Below are 18,974 nucleotides of genomic sequence, written 5' to 3'. Positions count from 1 at the left end.
CCAGCGGATTCATAGTTTGACATTGTCAACATTTGTTCAATTAAGCCTAGCATTTTTTAGGCCATCTGTAAAATATTACATTTTCCGTCCCATAATGGATTCGGAGACATAAAAACGACTTTAAGTAAATAAATAGGCTTTAAGTCACGTTTAAACCCATTAGCCACCAGGCACTGTGCTGAGATGCTAATTTAGAGATAAGTGTCATTGATGGCCATTATTTGATTTTAGTTAGACATAGAATGGGAATAAGTAAGTGTAGGCTTGCTACATGTCACACTGGATAAAAGCAACGGCTAAATGACAAATTAGTAATTAGTAACACAGGGTAAGCAACAGACAACCAAGATTAAGTAGCTCTAAACATACTTGAGTTCTGTGGAGTCTTTTTAACGCAAAGCCTGTCAGCTCTTGTTAGGAGACTAAGCGCACCAGCGCAGGGGCTCATGCGAGAGCGTGGCGAACTGGTGGAGTGCGTGAGTAGAGCAAAGATATTGTCACATGTGCTCCAGTCAGTGTCCATTCAGTATGTGTGTAGCGCCCCCTGCCCTCTTAGGCTTTGTCCTGACCTAAGCTCTATAGGGTGGAGCACCGGATTCCTACAGTTTAGCCTCTCGACTATTATTTCACTCCCCCTAATCAGATACCACTATTAGAGATCTTCAATGAATAAGTAAGCAAAACAAATTAAGTTATAAACAAATAGAAATTTATTAATAAACAAAATAAAATAAATATGAGTATAGATGTATTGGTTATTTATATAGGTGATATTATAGGTATAAATATAATTATAATGCTATTTATAATAAGATATAAATTATTAATACAACCTTATATCAATACACAATAGATAAAACACTAATTGTAAAGTGAAACAGTTATTAACCTTCAGTTAGCAAACACAGTATGAGTATCCAACAACTGGACCCCAATCACTTAAGCAATAAGCATTTTACACTTTGGTGACTTGATGCACTTTTTAGACGCTCCCTTACTAAAACTGTAAATTCACCCTTGAATGATTTAGATTACTCACAGTTATTTACTGCATTCGTATCTCAGATTATAGAATCTCAAAGCAAATATTCTCCAAATATAAATGTAAAAATAACACCTTTTTCGCTCTTTTTTGTAAACGTTAACAGCAATGAACACTTTTGCAACACTGAAATATTGAAAGTGGGCCCACTCTCACACACACACACACACACATATACAGTCTCACCCACCCTCGATGCAGGCCTGTTATGTTGCTCGGGTGCGTAGTGGCCTTTGAAACTGCAAAATGGCCTCTTCACTCTTAAAAGAGCAAAAAGAAAACACTGCAACTGTACCTGGCTTTCCTGCAGCCGTCACGATCGTCGTCCGTCCCGCGATCGATGTCCGTCCGTTCCGCGCGATGCCGTCTGTCCCGCGATCGATGTTCCCCACCGCGAACCGTCAGTCCGATGCAGCGTCAGCACACAGCATGAACACTCCCGCCGATGCGATGAATCTGTCCTCCTGAACGAGCTTCACTCTCTTAACAGTTCACTCGCTAAAACACTGCGTCAGTCTAGTGTAGCAGGCAGCTAAAACACGAGGATATGGTCTCACACGAGCGTCAATGTCTTCAGCTCGCAAACGGTCTCAATATACTCGCAATTATAACACTTAATGCATACACTACGATTCTTAAACAGCTTTAGAACACTTTAAGTCAATATAGACTGTATATAACTCACGATTTGCAGTTATAATACTCAAGTTTCTCTCAGAGACAAGCCTCTGCGGTCTCGTTCTCTCGATCTTCTCCTCAGCTCTCTCGATAAACCAATAATAGTTTATTCACCTATAAGAGAGGCGGGGACTAATTGGTATAGACCCAATCAGGTATTAACACACAAACTTGATAGCAAAAAGCACATTTTCACCCAAGTGCAAATCAACCAAACACTGAAATGTAGCGAACGAGTTACTTAAAGGGAAACATACCATATAACTCCTATAATAGTATGCATACTAAAATACACTTTCTTAACAGAATAGTGGTCTGTTAATATTCTCTGTCTATTAGATTACCATAATATGAAAAATATAATTATAATCTCTGTATATTTCTATGTATAAAAATATATTATGCTCTGCTTTTAGATGCAAGTGGGTTTAAGTAAGCTCTTTTTTAATAAGGGCTACATCCTCCCCCTTCTAAACTTCTCATGCCCTCATGAGACATTTAAAATTTAATTACTGTTCTGACAATAGGGCCAGGGGCTGTAGGGACACACTGGGAACACTGAGCCATGGGATGACACCAAACTGTGTTGCAGCTCTTTCGGGTCTTTGACAAATCTTCAATGTGTACTACCATCCCTCGGTGAACCATAGTTAATGGTTTATCAGTGGGTCGGCCCAAATCATCATAACTCAGCTTTATCACTGGTTTCACTTCTCTCGTAGACTTACGACACACAGCAGGTTCAGACCCCGGTTTGGGAACATTTCTGTGGTCATTGTCTCCTACACCTTGATCATCCACAGCTTCAGCAGGCTGATTGAGAACCTCTCTCGCCTCCTCCTCTTCCACTGTATCTTTTCTCGCTTCACACTCTGAATTTAGTTCTGGACCATATTCAGCAGGTATAATTTCAGGTTCCACAGCAATTTGAGGTGTTGGCAGAGTTCTCAGAGCAGGAATTAACTTTGGGTAGTAATAACAAAGGTTGTCATCCTCACTCTCAGATGTCTCATGGTTTTCATCTCTTACTTGCTCAACATTTTCAACTTTCTTTTCCTTTTGTACTCTTTTTCCTGATTGTGCTCTTGTTACAGGTGACTGTGTTGAGGGATTCGAGTCATTCGCCTTACTGAATCTCACATTCTCTCCAACAGGTAACAAGTGGTCTCGATGCATTGTCCTTATTGCTCCCATTCCACGCTCAGGCCTCAGTTTATAGACCGGTAAGTCCTTAAACTTCTCCACAACCACATATGGTAAGGAATTCCATCGGTCCTGGAGTTTGTTCTTTCCTTTTACAGCAAGATTTCGAATGAGCACTCTGTCTCCAACAGTCAACAGTTGAGGTTTCACTCTTGTGTCATAGAGCTTCTTGTTTCTTTGATGAGCCTTCAACGAAGTCTCAGCCGCCAGCTGATATGCTTGTTGCAGTTCAGCTTTCATTTTCTCAATGTATTGCAGATGAGTCACTCCTTTCTCACCAGCAGGTGAAATGCCAAAACATATGTCTATGGGCAGACGAGCCTCTCTTCCAAAAAGCAACTGATAAGGGGAGTAGCCTGTTGCCTCGTTTTTTGTACAATTATAAGCGTGTACAAGCTGAGTGATGTGTTGACTCCACTTACTTTTTTGGGCTGGCTCCAGAGTACCTAGCATTGACAGAAGGGTACGGTTAAAGCGTTCTGGCTGTGGGTCACCTTGTGGGTGGTAAGGTGTGGTCCGTGATTTGCGGATCCCCAACATTCCCAGAAGTTCCTGTATCAACCGGCTTTCAAAGTCTCTTCCTTGATCGGAATGAATGCGTGAGGGCAACCCGTAATGAACGAAAAACTTTTCTACCAACACTTTGGCAACTGTCACAGCTCGCTGGTCTTTAGTAGGGAATGCTTGTGCATAGCGGGTGAAGTGGTCAGTTATTACTAGCACATTAGCAATACCCTTACTATCAGGCTCAAGGGACAAGAAGTCGATACAAACCAAGTCTAGTGGACCATTGCTGGTAATGTGGCTTAATGGGGCAGACTTTTGAGGTAAGGTCTTGCGTGTAATACAACGACCACAATTTTTGATGTATTGCTCAATGTCACTGGTCATACGTGGCCAGTAAAAACGATCTCTCAGTAACTCTGTGGTCTTCTCTACTCCTAGGTGACCAGAATCATCATGCAGAGACCGCAGCACTGTTAAATGGTATTTCTCTGGCAACACCAGTTGAACTTTCTCTTTTCCACTTTGGTTTTTGGTGACTCTGTACAACAGATTATTTCGAATGACAAGTTTGGGACCTTGGCGTTGCAGGAGAGTGAGGGTAGGATCAGAACCTTTTATAGGGGTGAGTGGCTTGTTTCGTGCAACGTATTGTTTTACTTTGCCAATAACAGGATCCTGTTCTTGTGACAATTTTAGGTCAGCATGAGTCAACTGCTCTAGATGACAAACATCAAGCAACGCAGGACAAGAGTAAACAGCGGGGATGCTACCAGGTGAAACGCCTAACTGGTCTATCAGTCTGGACTTTTCATCACTCCAAGACAAGTTGGACAACTGACAAATAGCTTTTACTCCAGACTGTGGAATTTCAGTCCAAGAGAAGGAAGTGGCAGGTTCCGCAGGATAACGGGAAAGCACGTCAGCATCAATGTTGTGTTTGCCTGGCTTATACTGCAGGCTGAAGTTATATGTTGCCAAGGCTGCTAGCCATCTATGACCAGTTGCATTCAACTTTGCACTTGTCAGTACGTAAGTTAGAGGATTGTTATCAGTTCTCACGACAAATGGAACTCCATACAGGTAATCGTGAAACTTGTCTACAACAGCCCACTTTAATGCAAGGAACTCTAGCTGGTGTATGTGATATCTCTGTTCTGAAGCACTCAACTTTCTGCTAGCAAAAGCAACAGGTCGAAGTCCATCAGAGTGTTCTTGATTCAGCACAGCACCAATGCCGCTCAGACTTGCATCAATGTGGAGTACGTATGGTAGGGATGGATCAGCAAAGGCAAGTACAGGTGCCTGAGTTAAACACTTGATTATCTCTTGAAAAGCTTGTTTACATGCGTTGTCCCAACGCTCACCAAATTGATCAGTCTCCTTGAAGTACTTCTTTCCGTCCACCTTACACTTTCCTTTTGCAGGTGGGTAACCTTTCGTTAACTCTGTCAGAGGTCTTACAATGGAGGAGTAATTCTTAACGAAACGGCGGTAAAATCCACAAAATCCAAGGAAAGATCTTAAAGATTTTAGGTCAGTAGGCTCTTTCCACTGAGTCACCGCAGCAACTTTCTCGGGGTCTGGAGCTATTCCTGCAGCAGAAACAATGTGTCCCACATACTTGACTTTTGGCTGACAGAACTGGCACTTGTCGATAGACACTTTCAGCCCCCATTCCTCCAGTCGGTCGAGGACTTTCATCAATCGCTCCTCATGCTCTTCCAGTGTGCTTCCAAAGACAATGAGGTCATCAAGATAGACAATCACTTGTAATAGATGCATATCTCCAACCACTTTCTCCATTAATCTTTGAAACGTCGCTGGGGCCCCAGTGATTCCTTGTGGCATACGTTGAAACTGGTAGAACCCCAGTGGGCAAATAAATGCAGTTTTTTCTTTGTCTTCCTCAGACATCGCAATTTGGTAATAGCCGCTCCGCAAATCCAAAACTGAAAACCATTTGCTTCCCGCTAGGCAGTCTAATGCATCATCAATGCGAGGGGTGACATATTGATCGGGTGTAGTGCGACTGTTTAGAGTCCGGTAATCAATGCACATTCTCACAGCACCACTCTTTTTGCGCACTATTACTATAGGCGATGCATATGGGCTTCTGGACTCCTCAATGATACCAGCAGCTAGAAGATCTTTCAGATGCCTTCTGACATCATCGATATCGGCTGGGGCAATGCGCCTTGAACGCTCTCTGAATGGGTGAGGATCATGCAGTCTAATTTGATGGGTGACTCCTTTAGCCAAGCCTACATCCCATTCCTGTGTCGAAAACACATTCTTTCTCTCAGCCAGCTTCAAGCGTAATCTTTTCTCCCAAGCTGTAGGTATGTTCGAATCACCAAAGTTAAACACGTCAGGATTAATCTGATCGTTAGACTCTGTAACTCCATGAGCAACAGTGACTGTATCTGTAGGAAATATTTGAGCAACTACAGTCCCTGGAGGAACTGAGAGTTCTTTGCTGGTCTCATTTTGAATCAAGATCCTAAAATTGTTTACATCTACTGCTGATGAAGAAAGAACGACAGGGGAAACAAGCAGTCCAGCAGGAAGGGAATCAACAGGAGGGGTTTCAATGAGAAAGATGTCTCTTCTCAAAGGTTTGTCAGACTCAATTTTGCATGAAGCATATCGCTCACCTTGTGATGGTACATTAAGCATACCTGGGCCTTTCCATCTCACTTGGCCCTCAGGTTGGTCGACAGCAAAAGATGTGGTGTCCAGGTGTGTTTGAATTCTGAGTGAGTGGGCACTGCGTGTGATATTAGTACCTTCACCATTTGTCATTCGCTGGAAGAAACTAGCATTGGTTCCGATGATTAATGGAAACTGCTGTGGTCCTTTAGGGTCTGGGCAGACTAAAGCAAGGATAGTGACTGTTTCTTCTGCACCAGTAAGAGCAACAGGGAATGTGACATCAACTACAATGTATCCTTTATAGGGATAATTGGATGAACTTAGGCCCCAGATGGATAGGCCAGAAAGAGGAAGTATGGGCACATTTGACAGGTGTTCAGAATACCAGGAGTCGAAAACAATAGTGACTTGAGACCCGCTGTCCCAAAGAGCATAGCATGGATGTCCTCCTACTTTCACTGCAATGGTAGACGCTGGTCCAACTAAACCCTTGGGAAGACCCTTTGACTCACAGCTGTGTATCTGGCTCTTTTTTGAAAAACAAGCTCTATCTTCAGCATGGCTGTTCGGATCACTCTTTGTTCCTTTAGCCCTTTTTAAGGAACGTACTAGCTTGTTGATTACAAGAGTGGCATTTTCAGGGGCTTTACATTTAGTTGCGATGTGTCCCTCTTCACCACATCGGTAACAAAAGTAGTCAGCTTTGGGTTTTGAAAGCTGGTGTCGCGATGAACTTGAAACAGGGGTTTGTGGTAACTGGGCATGGCTTGTTGAATTACTTTGACCAACACTCATTATAGCTAACTGTTGTTGTAACTGCTGTACTTGTTTTTTCAACATCTGAACCTCAGTCTCTTTGACTACTTCCTTTGAGTCTGTGGGGCTTAATTGGCGTGGTTTCACTCTGTTCTCGATCATCATGGATGAAGCAATATTTGAACGATCACTTTTTATCTGAGCCCTCAATTCTTGAACTTCTGCTTTAAGTTCATGTACAACAGTGGGACAAATGCTTTCTTCCTGCAAGTGTATGGGCTTTGCAGTAGCAGTTATCTTGCGTCGAGTGGCTTCTATCTCCTCAGCCTCACGAACCTCATTTAACAGACTCAGGAAAGTTGGTGGATTTTCTTTCCGCTCCCTTAATCGCAACTGCAATAGCATCATGTCGGATTCAACAGCTCCTCGAATCAATTGCTCTACTCTAGCCTTATCAGCATTCGCAGAAGTCAGTCCCCCTTTTTGGATGACTTTAGTCAGTGCTTTCTCCATTCTTCTCAGAAAAGCAGAAAGTGACTCACCAGGACACTGTCTAAGAAGCCGAAAAGCAAAGTATAAGTCTTCTCCAGACTCAGAAGATCCAAAAGTACTTTCCAGAGCTTCCACATATTTCACCGCTTCAGCATCCGGACATGACATACGGACAGCTTTAATGATTTCCAGGGCTGGTCCCTTTAAACTTTCCACAATTCTTCTCCGTTTCTCCTTTTCAGAGCACTCACATTCAGATATCATCAACTTAGCTTGTTCAATCCAGTGATCCATAGTTTCTTCTCCTACAGGGGTTGGAACAATACCAGAGAAGGTACGTAAACGACGGTAGGCACTTCCATCACTCGATGGTCTTGCTGTTTTTTCAAGAATTTCACCCACTGCACGAATTATTGACTCAGGTGAACTGGGATTTGCACTCTGTGGAGAAAATAGAGCATGTACATCAGTCATAGACTTGCCTTCATCCTTCAGAAACTTGGAGAGCTTGTCAGCAAACTCTGCTGGAGCAACATGAGCTGATTCTCTTTCCGTAGCTAAGATAATCATCCAGGCTTCCTCACCATCTGTAGGATGCAATTCCTCAGGGCAATTAGTGGAATCTACAACTTCTCTGCATTCACACAGCACTAACAGAGTTGTCGGAGTGGCTCCACATTTTGAGTCTCGAACCCGTACTCGTCCAAAGAGCTTCACACTCTCGGCCACTTTTTCAATGCAAGCAGTCTCAGTGTTTTGTGGTACTCCTGTCAGCAACAACGCATGAGCTGGGTCGATTACTGCTTCTCTGCACCACTCAAGAAGTTCACTCTGCAGTTGTGGGTCACTTCTGAAAGACATTTCTCAATAATAAGCAGTTAGTTACAGGATGGTGTCAGTTTTTCCTCTTCAGTGTTCTTAACGTGTATTAAGGTGTTTAATTTACTCTTCTTAGTGTATCAGGAAAAGGTGAGAGTGTATCCCGGACGAGCCCCCAATTTGTGTAGCGCCCCCTGCCCTCTTAGGCTTTGTCCTGACCTAAGCTCTATAGGGTGGAGCACCGGATTCCTACAGTTTAGCCTCTCGACTATTATTTCACTCCCCCTAATCAGATACCACTATTAGAGATCTTCAATGAATAAGTAAGCAAAACAAATTAAGTTATAAACAAATAGAAATTTATTAATAAACAAAATAAAATAAATATGAGTATAGATGTATTGGTTATTTATATAGGTGATATTATAGGTATAAATATAATTATAATGCTATTTATAATAAGATATAAATTATTAATACAACCTTATATCAATACACAATAGATAAAACACTAATTGTAAAGTGAAACAGTTATTAACCTTCAGTTAGCAAACACAGTATGAGTATCCAACAACTGGACCCCAATCACTTAAGCAATAAGCATTTTACACTTTGGTGACTTGATGCACTTTTTAGACGCTCCCTTACTAAAACTGTAAATTCACCCTTGAATGATTTAGATTACTCACAGTTATTTACTGCATTCGTATCTCAGATTATAGAATCTCAAAGCAAATATTCTCCAAATATAAATGTAAAAATAACACCTTTTTCGCTCTTTTTTGTAAACGTTAACAGCAATGAACACTTTTGCAACACTGAAATATTGAAAGTGGGCCCACTCTCACACACACACACACACACATATACAGTCTCACCCACCCTCGATGCAGGCCTGTTATGTTGCTCGGGTGCGTAGTGGCCTTTGAAACTGCAAAATGGCCTCTTCACTCTTAAAAGAGCAAAAAGAAAACACTGCAACTGTACCTGGCTTTCCTGCAGCCGTCACGATCGTCGTCCGTCCCGCGATCGATGTCCGTCCGTTCCGCGCGATGCCGTCTGTCCCGCGATCGATGTTCCCCACCGCGAACCGTCAGTCCGATGCAGCGTCAGCACACAGCATGAACACTCCCGCCGATGCGATGAATCTGTCCTCCTGAACGAGCTTCACTCTCTTAACAGTTCACTCGCTAAAACACTGCGTCAGTCTAGTGTAGCAGGCAGCTAAAACACGAGGATATGGTCTCACACGAGCGTCAATGTCTTCAGCTCGCAAACGGTCTCAATATACTCGCAATTATAACACTTAATGCATACACTACGATTCTTAAACAGCTTTAGAACACTTTAAGTCAATATAGACTGTATATAACTCACGATTTGCAGTTATAATACTCAAGTTTCTCTCAGAGACAAGCCTCTGCGGTCTCGTTCTCTCGATCTTCTCCTCAGCTCTCTCGATAAACCAATAATAGTTTATTCACCTATAAGAGAGGCGGGGACTAATTGGTATAGACCCAATCAGGTATTAACACACAAACTTGATAGCAAAAAGCACATTTTCACCCAAGTGCAAATCAACCAAACACTGAAATGTAGCGAACGAGTTACTTAAAGGGAAACATACCATATAACTCCTATAATAGTATGCATACTAAAATACACTTTCTTAACAGAATAGTGGTCTGTTAATATTCTCTGTCTATTAGATTACCATAATATGAAAAATATAATTATAATCTCTGTATATTTCTATGTATAAAAATATATTATGCTCTGCTTTTAGATGCAAGTGGGTTTAAGTAAGCTCTTTTTTAATAAGGGCTACATGTGGTTGAGAGGGAACGCATAGTTCCTCTCTGTCTCTGTTCCGGCGATGACATGAAGCCGTGATTTAGATGAAGAGAGACTGTCATTTCAAGCTCTCAAGGTTTCCCTGAGAGAGTAAATAAGACCTGGCATTTGAATAGATCAAACATGCATGAACACCCGCCGCCAGGTACCAGGGCCCATTTTTCAAAATAATATGTCAAGAATTTATTCATTCCAGCAAATGAGCACCGCCTTGCGCATCCAAAAGTCTTGAAGCAAAAAGACACAAACAACCATTAATTATTGTGAAGGTTTACTTTTTGGAAACGATGTCAGGTTTCTTTTTCATTCTTTGAATGTCCCTGTCTGAAAGTACGCTGAATGCTTTTCTCTTATTAGAATAGTACATGTCACGTGCCATGATCTTGGCCTTAGAAGTACATATTATAACTTTGAGATTGCACAACATACAGAATACCAAATGAAGCAAGATCAGCACCACGGACAGCGCACACACTTAACTGCTGTATACATACAGTACAAATGTAAAAATGTAAAAGTGTTGGATCCAGCAGGTCGATGGTACAATTATGGATGCATAGACAGATGTATTGTTGAATGGATATACTATAGACAATTTGATGGAGGTGTGGGTGAATGTACTTATATGAAACAAATGAGTGAACGGATATACAATACAGATGGATGAATTGATGGATGGAAAATACGGGTAGATGGGTGAATAGAAATACAAATGGACAGATGGATGAACAATACGGGTAGATGGGTGAATAAAGATACAAATGGATAGATGGATGAGCAGAGATACAATCTGAAAAAGATATTTCGGACGGACGGACAGACAGACAGACAGACAGACAGACAGACAGATAGAACAGACAGACAGACACTTCAGCCAGAAAGATAGACAGGAAGACAGACAGACAGACAGATACTTCAGGCAGACGGACAGACAGACAGACAGACAGACAATAAACACTACGGACGGACGGACTAACGGACAGACAGGTAAACACTTCAGCCAGAAGGATAGACAGGCAGACAGACAGACAAATAGATACTCCAGACAGACAGACAGGTAGGCAGACAGACAGACACTTCAGCCAGAAAGATAGATTGACAGACAGGCAGACAGACAGACAGACAGACAGACAAACAGATAATTCAGACAGACACTAAACATTAAATGTTCCAAAGCAAAAATCGATTACTATTACTCTTACTATAACAATGTGTGCCTGTTCTTTAGACATTTTGAAAAGAGTCTTGAGAAAAAAATTACTGAAACTAAAATTGACAATGTGAAAACATAAACAAAGATGCACAAATGAAAGAAAAGCATTTTTTTCATATTTTTGGTGGTGAGGGGGGGAGCATAAAAGTCATAAACATAAAAGCTATAAAAAATAGAAAACAAAAATGCATATGAATATGAGTTCTTGCAATGTGCCAAACACATTGATTTAAAAGAATTGCAGCCAAACCTAAAGTCCTCCTTGTCAGAAATAAAGTGTGTCCGGAGCTCACCTGTCCTGTCAGAGTCCATAACACAATCTGACAGAGATCAGATTCACACACAGTCCAGCTGGGGAAGATTGACGCCCATCTGTCCTTTTATAAAAACTGAATACATGGTCACTGCCGCTTCTTTTTCTTCCTTAAAGGCACATATATAGTCTCCACAGACAGAGGAGGATGATCATTGGGCTAATTATCGTTTATTTTCCGCCAAAACGACATCTAATGGATTAAAATGAGCTCCTCTAATAGCTCGGCATGGCTTTGAGAGTTTCTATGACTAATTTCTTACGTCTAATGTAAGATACTAATTACCCATCTCAGTCTGGGATGAAGCCAGTCCACACAGCTAAACACAGCCCTGTCAGCAGGACAAACTGAAATGGACCAGGACTCTGACAGCTTCAAGAAATTTTTCCATCTTTAATTTAGCTTATTTGATCATGTTCCTTATTAACTTTTTTCCCAGCCCCCAAAAAACAAAAAAAACATGAAATATAAATATATAAATTAAAAAAAAAAAACTTGAAAGGATAACAGACATTCAAACATTTGGGATCATTAAGATTGTTAAATGTTTTTGAAAAATAATTATGACCAGCAAGGTGTTACGACTGGGTGGAGTGACAGAGGACAACAGGAGGTAAGATCCAATATGCAGATTTATTCAATGTCAGGCAAGCAGTGGTCATCAGGTGCAAACGGGTATGTATAGACAGTCCAGAATCGTAATTGATATAAACAGGCAAAAGGTCGAAAGGCAGGCGGCTAAACAGGATAACTAGGATACAAGGCTAGGGTCTAGACACGGAGAAACAAGACAGGGAAACGCGTTGTAATGTCACACTGGGAAAACAAGACTCGGCAAACTGGAAGCGTGAATGAGTGGCTTATGAATGGAGGGATATCAGTCTGTGACAAGGATCAGCTGGTGCTTGCAATCAGGGTAGATGAATGAGCAGGCGTGCGTGTCTGGGAGCAGTGCATGTATGAATGTGTAGTCCTGGGGAATGCGGAAATGTAGTCCTGAGAGTTCGTCTGAGAACCAGCAATCTCTGGAAAGCGATCGCTGGTTGTGTGACACAAGGCTGCAGTAATATGATTATCAAAAATCTGCACCAATCTGCAATATTATTACAATTGAACTGTTCTCTTATTAAAGATTTTTAAATGGCATTTATTCCTGTGATTCAAAGTAAAGAATATCCTGATTTATTGAATATCCAGTAATGAACATCAGTGTTAAAAAAAATTTTTGTGAAAAAATCAGTTTTGTGAAAGCCCTATACATTTCTCTCACAAATTTTCTTGACACAGTAAAATGTTATACTATTACTTCTGATGAACTGATTTAATCCTGTAATAATAATAAAAGTATTCATTCCTTTACAAAAACAAAAAGATTACTGACCCCACAAAAAAACAAAAAAAGAAAGTATACCCTGAATTAAATATAAAAAAATAAAAAGGAAGACAGAAATAGTATCTTGCAAAACATATTAGGCCCTATCATGCATGCGGCGCAATAAGGTGCAAGATGTGTTCGGCGCAATTTGTTGCTATTTTCAGACCAGCACAACCCTAGTTGTTTTGCACCACAATGTTTAAATAGCAAATTCATTTGTACCATTTTGTGGACTCATAGGTGTGTCGGTCTATAAAGGAGGTGTGTTAGGGTGCATTGTTGGCATGTTGCTATTTTGAACAACTGAAATAGACTGTGCCATTGACCATCTAAAAGCAGGTCTAAAGTACAGCGCAGAGAGCTTTAGTTATGCGTCTATGTGGGTTCAAACGCTTACACATTGCTTAATATACACAGGATGTACAGCAATACACGGATATATTTACATATAAAGATTTAAAAGATTAAAATGTTACAAAACTTATTATTTTCTACATAAATATAAAAACACTGCCTCTTTGCCTTCATGCCTCCATGCCTTTTTTTTCAGTTTATTCTTGACCGGTTTGCATTAGTATAATGTTATTATTATTATTATTATTATTATTATTATTATTATTACTATTGTTAGCAGTATTGTTTATGATATGCATATTTATATTTGTTTTAATAAAAACAATATAGGGCATAAGATGGTGTGTTTGGATACAACTCCTATACTGCATATATATATAACTTGCGCTTTACTGACTCTTAAAGGGAATGGGAGATGATGAGACTCTGATTGGTTCAATGCACATTATGCTCAAAACACACCCATAATTAGGGCCAGACAGAATCTGCAGAGATTTTTTGCTATTTCTGCGCAGAATTTTGGAATGATTTTGGGAGTATCGCAATGACTGTATAAAATTTGAGTATCGTAAATAAAAGCTTAATATATAAAATAAAAAAATAATAAATTATTAACTATTTTTAATGTTTACAATGCAAATACAATTAGATCCACTTATTTGGTAATAAAAGCAAGTCTCTCACGTAATATATCTACTAAAAAACAGAAAATATTACTTTACAAACTGTAATATAAATAAATCACATGAACATTTTTATTTTAAATTACTGAAATTAATTTAAGAACTGAATAAATATACATGTGCACACATTTGTAAAATACAAGTGAAAATATAGACTCAATCATGGGCAAAAAATCTGTGTATTTTGTGCGCATGCAGATTCTATGTGGGCCTACCCATACCTCATTAAGACAATAAGCACAATGCTGTTAGACCATGCACCAGTGCACAGAGTGTATTGTTCCATCCTTAAAATAGCAAAAGTGGATACGGACATGCCCTTAAAGCTTTTGTGCCATGCGCTTTAGACTTTGCGCCTAGATCGTTAAAATAGAGCCCATTGACATAAAATAAATGTAGTGAGTGGGTTAGAGCAAAAAGCCGTGAGAGTGAAGCGAGGCTAGTGTTAAGTAGTGCCGCACACTCAAGTCTCACAGAAGAGCTCTGGAAACTTAAAAGAAAGAGAGACGACAGTGGAAGATGAGAGAAGACCTGGACACTTTATGTTTGGTTTTGCTTTCAGTTATGGCTGTGGTCGTCTGAGAGGGGCTGCTGCCACCCATGTGTTTTGACTATTTTATTTTTTTAAGTATTTCAAATATGTGCTGGTTTCCTGCCTTGTCCATCCCTTGAATCGAGATAAATCCAGCAGCAGACTTGATCTAGGCAGGAAATAAGGTGAAACATTAACGGTTAATCCATTGGAGTTTATAGCAACATATAAGCAATGCTCTGAGAATGATAATATATGATATGATATGTATGACAATTATTAATCTACATCACTAGATTTGTTTATTGATATTCATTTTGATTCATCTAAACAACCATAACATGTTTAACCTAGTTATAATGAGATATTAGTAAAATTGGTTAAACTTAAACCTAATAAAATGTTTAAATGTCCACATTATACCTTACTTAACCAAACATATTTGGCAGCAAGACAATGTGGATAACAGTACTTATACAGTATACAGTGAAAAGCTGAAATATAAATGGTTTCAATAAGGTCCATTTAAAACATTTTATAGACCAAGTAACAAAAATAACTGTACCTTCCGATTACAAAGAATCTCCTTCAGTAATTTGCTTAGCTTGTGTTTCAAATAATAATCAAGTAATAATAATTAAGATACACTTGCTTTTGGAGCAAAATTACATGATATACCAAATCCTTCTGTGAAAATGCTCTAAAACACTGAGTTTATGATGTAAACTAGAACAAATATCTGCCAATATTCACAGAAAAATTTGCTTAATTGAAAAAGAAAAGTCATTTTCATAACTCACTGACAAATATAACATTGAACTCTTCTTTATTTTTTTCCATTTACTTGAGATTAGACTATTCATTATATTATATCTTGGTATAAAATGCATATTTGAAAACAAAAATAGAGAAAAACACATTACTTTTGAAGTACATCCGCATAATTTGACATGCCTTTATGAATTAATGATCTTTTTTTTTTTTTATAAATTGTTTATGATTCTTTTATAAGTTTTAAGCTTTAGGACTTACTCTTAATTTTCAATTGATCCATTTTTAATCATTTTAAATTCAAAACAAAATCATGCTTATTCAAACAGTTTCAGCTTGATTCACAAGTCCTCCATCCCACCTGTATTCTTTATATGTCATGTCCATTTTGGGCACTTTAAGCGATAAGTCACGTTCCTCCATTGCAAACAAGCCGCACATCAGTCTTTTTCTCATTCATCTTCCGCATTAACACAAACATGAGCTACCGCAATGAGATAAACCTTTCTGCCTCGCACTCCAGGAATGATTTACGATCTACAATGCACATCAGCTGGAAGATCTCACAGGAAAACGTGACCCTGATGTGCAGATGTCAGCGACTGCATGTTTAATGATGTCAAGTCATCTTTAGCATACCCCAGCAGCCCCTCCTGCTTCTTTTTCCATTCAATACTCACCAGCTGCTGATCACGCTAAGAAATTGAAGGCCAATTTCGTCTTTTTTTCTTATTTTTGGAAGCTCTAAAAGAGTTGCTGTTGGTTTGGACAAGAAATTCCTCAAACGTATCAATAGCTATGTTTCCATCCACCTATCTGTATGTAAATTTAGGAATTTTGCATAAAATAAAATGAAAAATTAAATTACAGTGCTCAGCTTAATTGAGTACAGCCCATTGTGAAAATGAATATTTTTATCCATTTCTCAAATTAGGCAATGTATTTTGGTGCATTTAAATAAAACAGAATTATTAAGCAAATGTATTTATTAAAATCATATTTTAATCACCAAATATTTAGAAATTGAAAGATGATACAATTAAATTCAAGCTAAATATTGCAAAAGCAAACTACAACATACAAAATTTCGACTCAATTTTTCATGCTTCTCTTGATTTTTCCTTATTAAATTTGTATTCAATATTTTTCAATTATAAAATTTGACCTTACTATATTTTTGGACCGTTATCACAAGTTATTTGTTAGATCAGCTCGAGATTTGGCATCAGTACTGACTAATCTAATATACACAAATATAATAGTTTCCTATAAAAACACGAATTCAAAAGATATTTTGAGAGTTGTATTTGCTGAGCACTGTAGATATGCCACTTCAGGAAACTCTGCAAAGCTTGGTAAAATGTTTTATCCAGTCTCTTTTTTTTTCTAACACAACACAAGGACCAGACTGTTGTTTATTTCAGATGATTTAGGTGATGTTTTTTTTTCTTCTTTCTGTAGGTCAAATAGTGTCTTATATGTCACCATTTTACCTGGTTTCATGCTTTATTTGACATTTTGCACAATTTATTGTTACATGATAGGTTTGTCTGTCTGTTCTTCGTTTTCTATGTTTGAAATACCTGAAAAAAAAAACCTCTTAAATGTAAATGACACGATATGCTTACATTTGGAAAATGTGTAGAAAAAAAAATGTATGCGCACTAGACATGGGATGATAATTGGTTTCAAGGTTTACCATGGTATGCAAAAGTCAAGGTATTAAAAGTGCAAAACAAATCTGTTTCCATTCCTAAAGTAGCTGTAATTGTTTGTGGGGGTTTTTTTTCAACTATTTAATTTTGTTTTTTAGAGCAACATGATGCCTTTTTAAGTTGTAAAGAAATCTGTTTTTTGAATCTAAAAAAGACAGCAAAAGGCAATGATTTATTTTCATTATTTTCATCATTAGCTTTTTACCCAGGCATTTAAAAAGAAAATATTTTAGAGCAGTAATCACAATACTGTGAAATAATCATATTTTTATGCAAGCGTACCATCAGAATCTTATACTAGCCAATGCCTAATGTGCACTACTACTGAGTAGACTAGACTTGTTATCTCATAAGAAAAAATTTGCATGAACTAAAGACCAGGACAAATCAAGCTGAGGGTCGGCCATTAGGCTTTGTCAGTCATTCGAACAGTGTCAGTGTGGCTAGTTGGTTTTGATTATTCAGCAATGAATCAGAGTGTGAATGTGACGTAGGGAAATAATGGAGGAAGTAAACAATTCAAGCCAAAAATAAATTGTAATTGAGCTACATTTCTCAAATATTTGCAAACAATATAGATTATCAGACATATTTGTAGGAGCAAATCCCTCCATGGTAAGTGACAATTACTGTGATAACACTAAACGCTGCTTTGTTTATGCTTTGCTTGTGTAACCTTTCTTTCCGCATGGGAGTCAGTTGCTTTAACAATAAGGGCTAAAGACCATGGCCTCTAACATCTGTTGCTAGAGCACCTTTAGAGGTCAGAGAAGTGAGGTTTACCTGCACAGCACATTACTAGATGGCCTGTGCTACACTCACCCTCCTAAACCTCACTCCGCGTCACAACCCCAATGTAACTTGCCGATCCTACACCACACATGGCCATGACCATTACTTGCACAGCACTTCTGGCCTCTGCTACACATGTTGAAAGTTTATGTTGTTCTAAATAATAAACTAGATGCTGCCCCCTGTGGTGCACAAAGACACATTCTTGGAAAGGCACAGAACATGCACTCTTGAATCACTCAGTTTTGATCTGTTTGGTGTGTCCACGTGCAGATATTTGGTCAAGATGGAACCAGATATGAGCCAACGCGGAGCGGCAACATAGTTGGAGTTTCGTCAGTGCTAGTTGTTCGGCATCGGCTTGGAGTGTACTGGCTCAGATGGTAACACATCTACAGAATTCCAGCATGCGCATAAAAAAAAATCATCATCATGTGGTAACAAAAATGAGTGTGATGGGACTGCAACAGTGAACATACCAGTTGGATGACCACATCACACAGCATCTCATATGTTGTTTTGATCATTCTTAAATCCCTTACCGTGCAATCACACGGGACTTCAGCGTGTCGACCCTCAGAAGATGTTATATGCGTAAATTTGTTAACATTGTTAACAAGCATAACACATTTTCTCAATTCAAAACAACTGAACTGTAATGCAATTTCTGATGATTGCTGTTTCCTAGAAAAAAAAACTTAATTTAACCTACATAATAGCAAAGGAGGCATGAAATTTGCATCTTAGAAAGGTCTAAGAAGAGAAGAAATAAGGGGTTCCTCTCCAGTGGCATTTGAATTAAACTAAACTGAATGCATTTTAATCTAACTAGAACTAAACTTGCCAACATGCTGAAAATGCCCCACATAATGACATATTATTATCACTTTTTTATTCCTGTTCAGTAATGTAAAGCGGCTTTGACACTCTCTACATTGTTTAAAGCGCTATAGAAAAAAAGATGGCTTGATTGTGTGTCCAACTGTAAAATGTATGTAAATAAAATGTGGGATTAAACGGGTTAAACACACATTCTCCTCTTTTCCACTATATGCAGACAGAACCCCCGACAGCGAGAGGAAGAATGGCAGTGTTTCATCTGTATGTTTCTCAGGCTCCCAGCATGCATCTAAATAAAATAACAGCAGCAGACACACACAAAAGAATGGCTGTGGCTACAGTTTTGCAGGCGGTGTGAGCTGAAGCGCACCTGACACTAATA

The 18,974-nt window shown here is 39.0% G+C and overlaps 1 protein-coding gene across 17 annotated transcripts in view; it reads right to left on the bottom strand.

Moving 5' to 3' along the window:
• grid1a (glutamate receptor, ionotropic, delta 1a) overlaps window positions 1–18,974 on the bottom strand; it is a 492,166-nt gene that overhangs the window by 424,662 nt on the left and 48,530 nt on the right. For 2 of the 17 annotated variants that reach the window (XM_087290551.1, XM_087290554.1), the window contains exon 1: window positions 1,338–1,807. The exons of 14 other annotated variants lie outside the window; for them this stretch is intronic. The gene's annotated coding sequence lies outside the window, so the exon portion shown is untranslated. Of the gene's footprint in view, window positions 1–1,337; window positions 1,808–18,974 lie in introns of those variants that run through there. One more of the 17 variants, XM_087290553.1, reaches the window with a different exon arrangement.

Source organism: Danio rerio, chromosome 17 (assembly GCF_052040795.2).
Source record: "Danio rerio strain M-AB ecotype USA chromosome 17, GRCz13ab, whole genome shotgun sequence".
Taxonomy (NCBI): Eukaryota; Metazoa; Chordata; class Actinopteri; order Cypriniformes; family Danionidae; genus Danio; species Danio rerio.
Note: the sequence above shows the minus strand (reverse complement) of the source record. Positions and strands in the feature narration are given on the sequence as shown.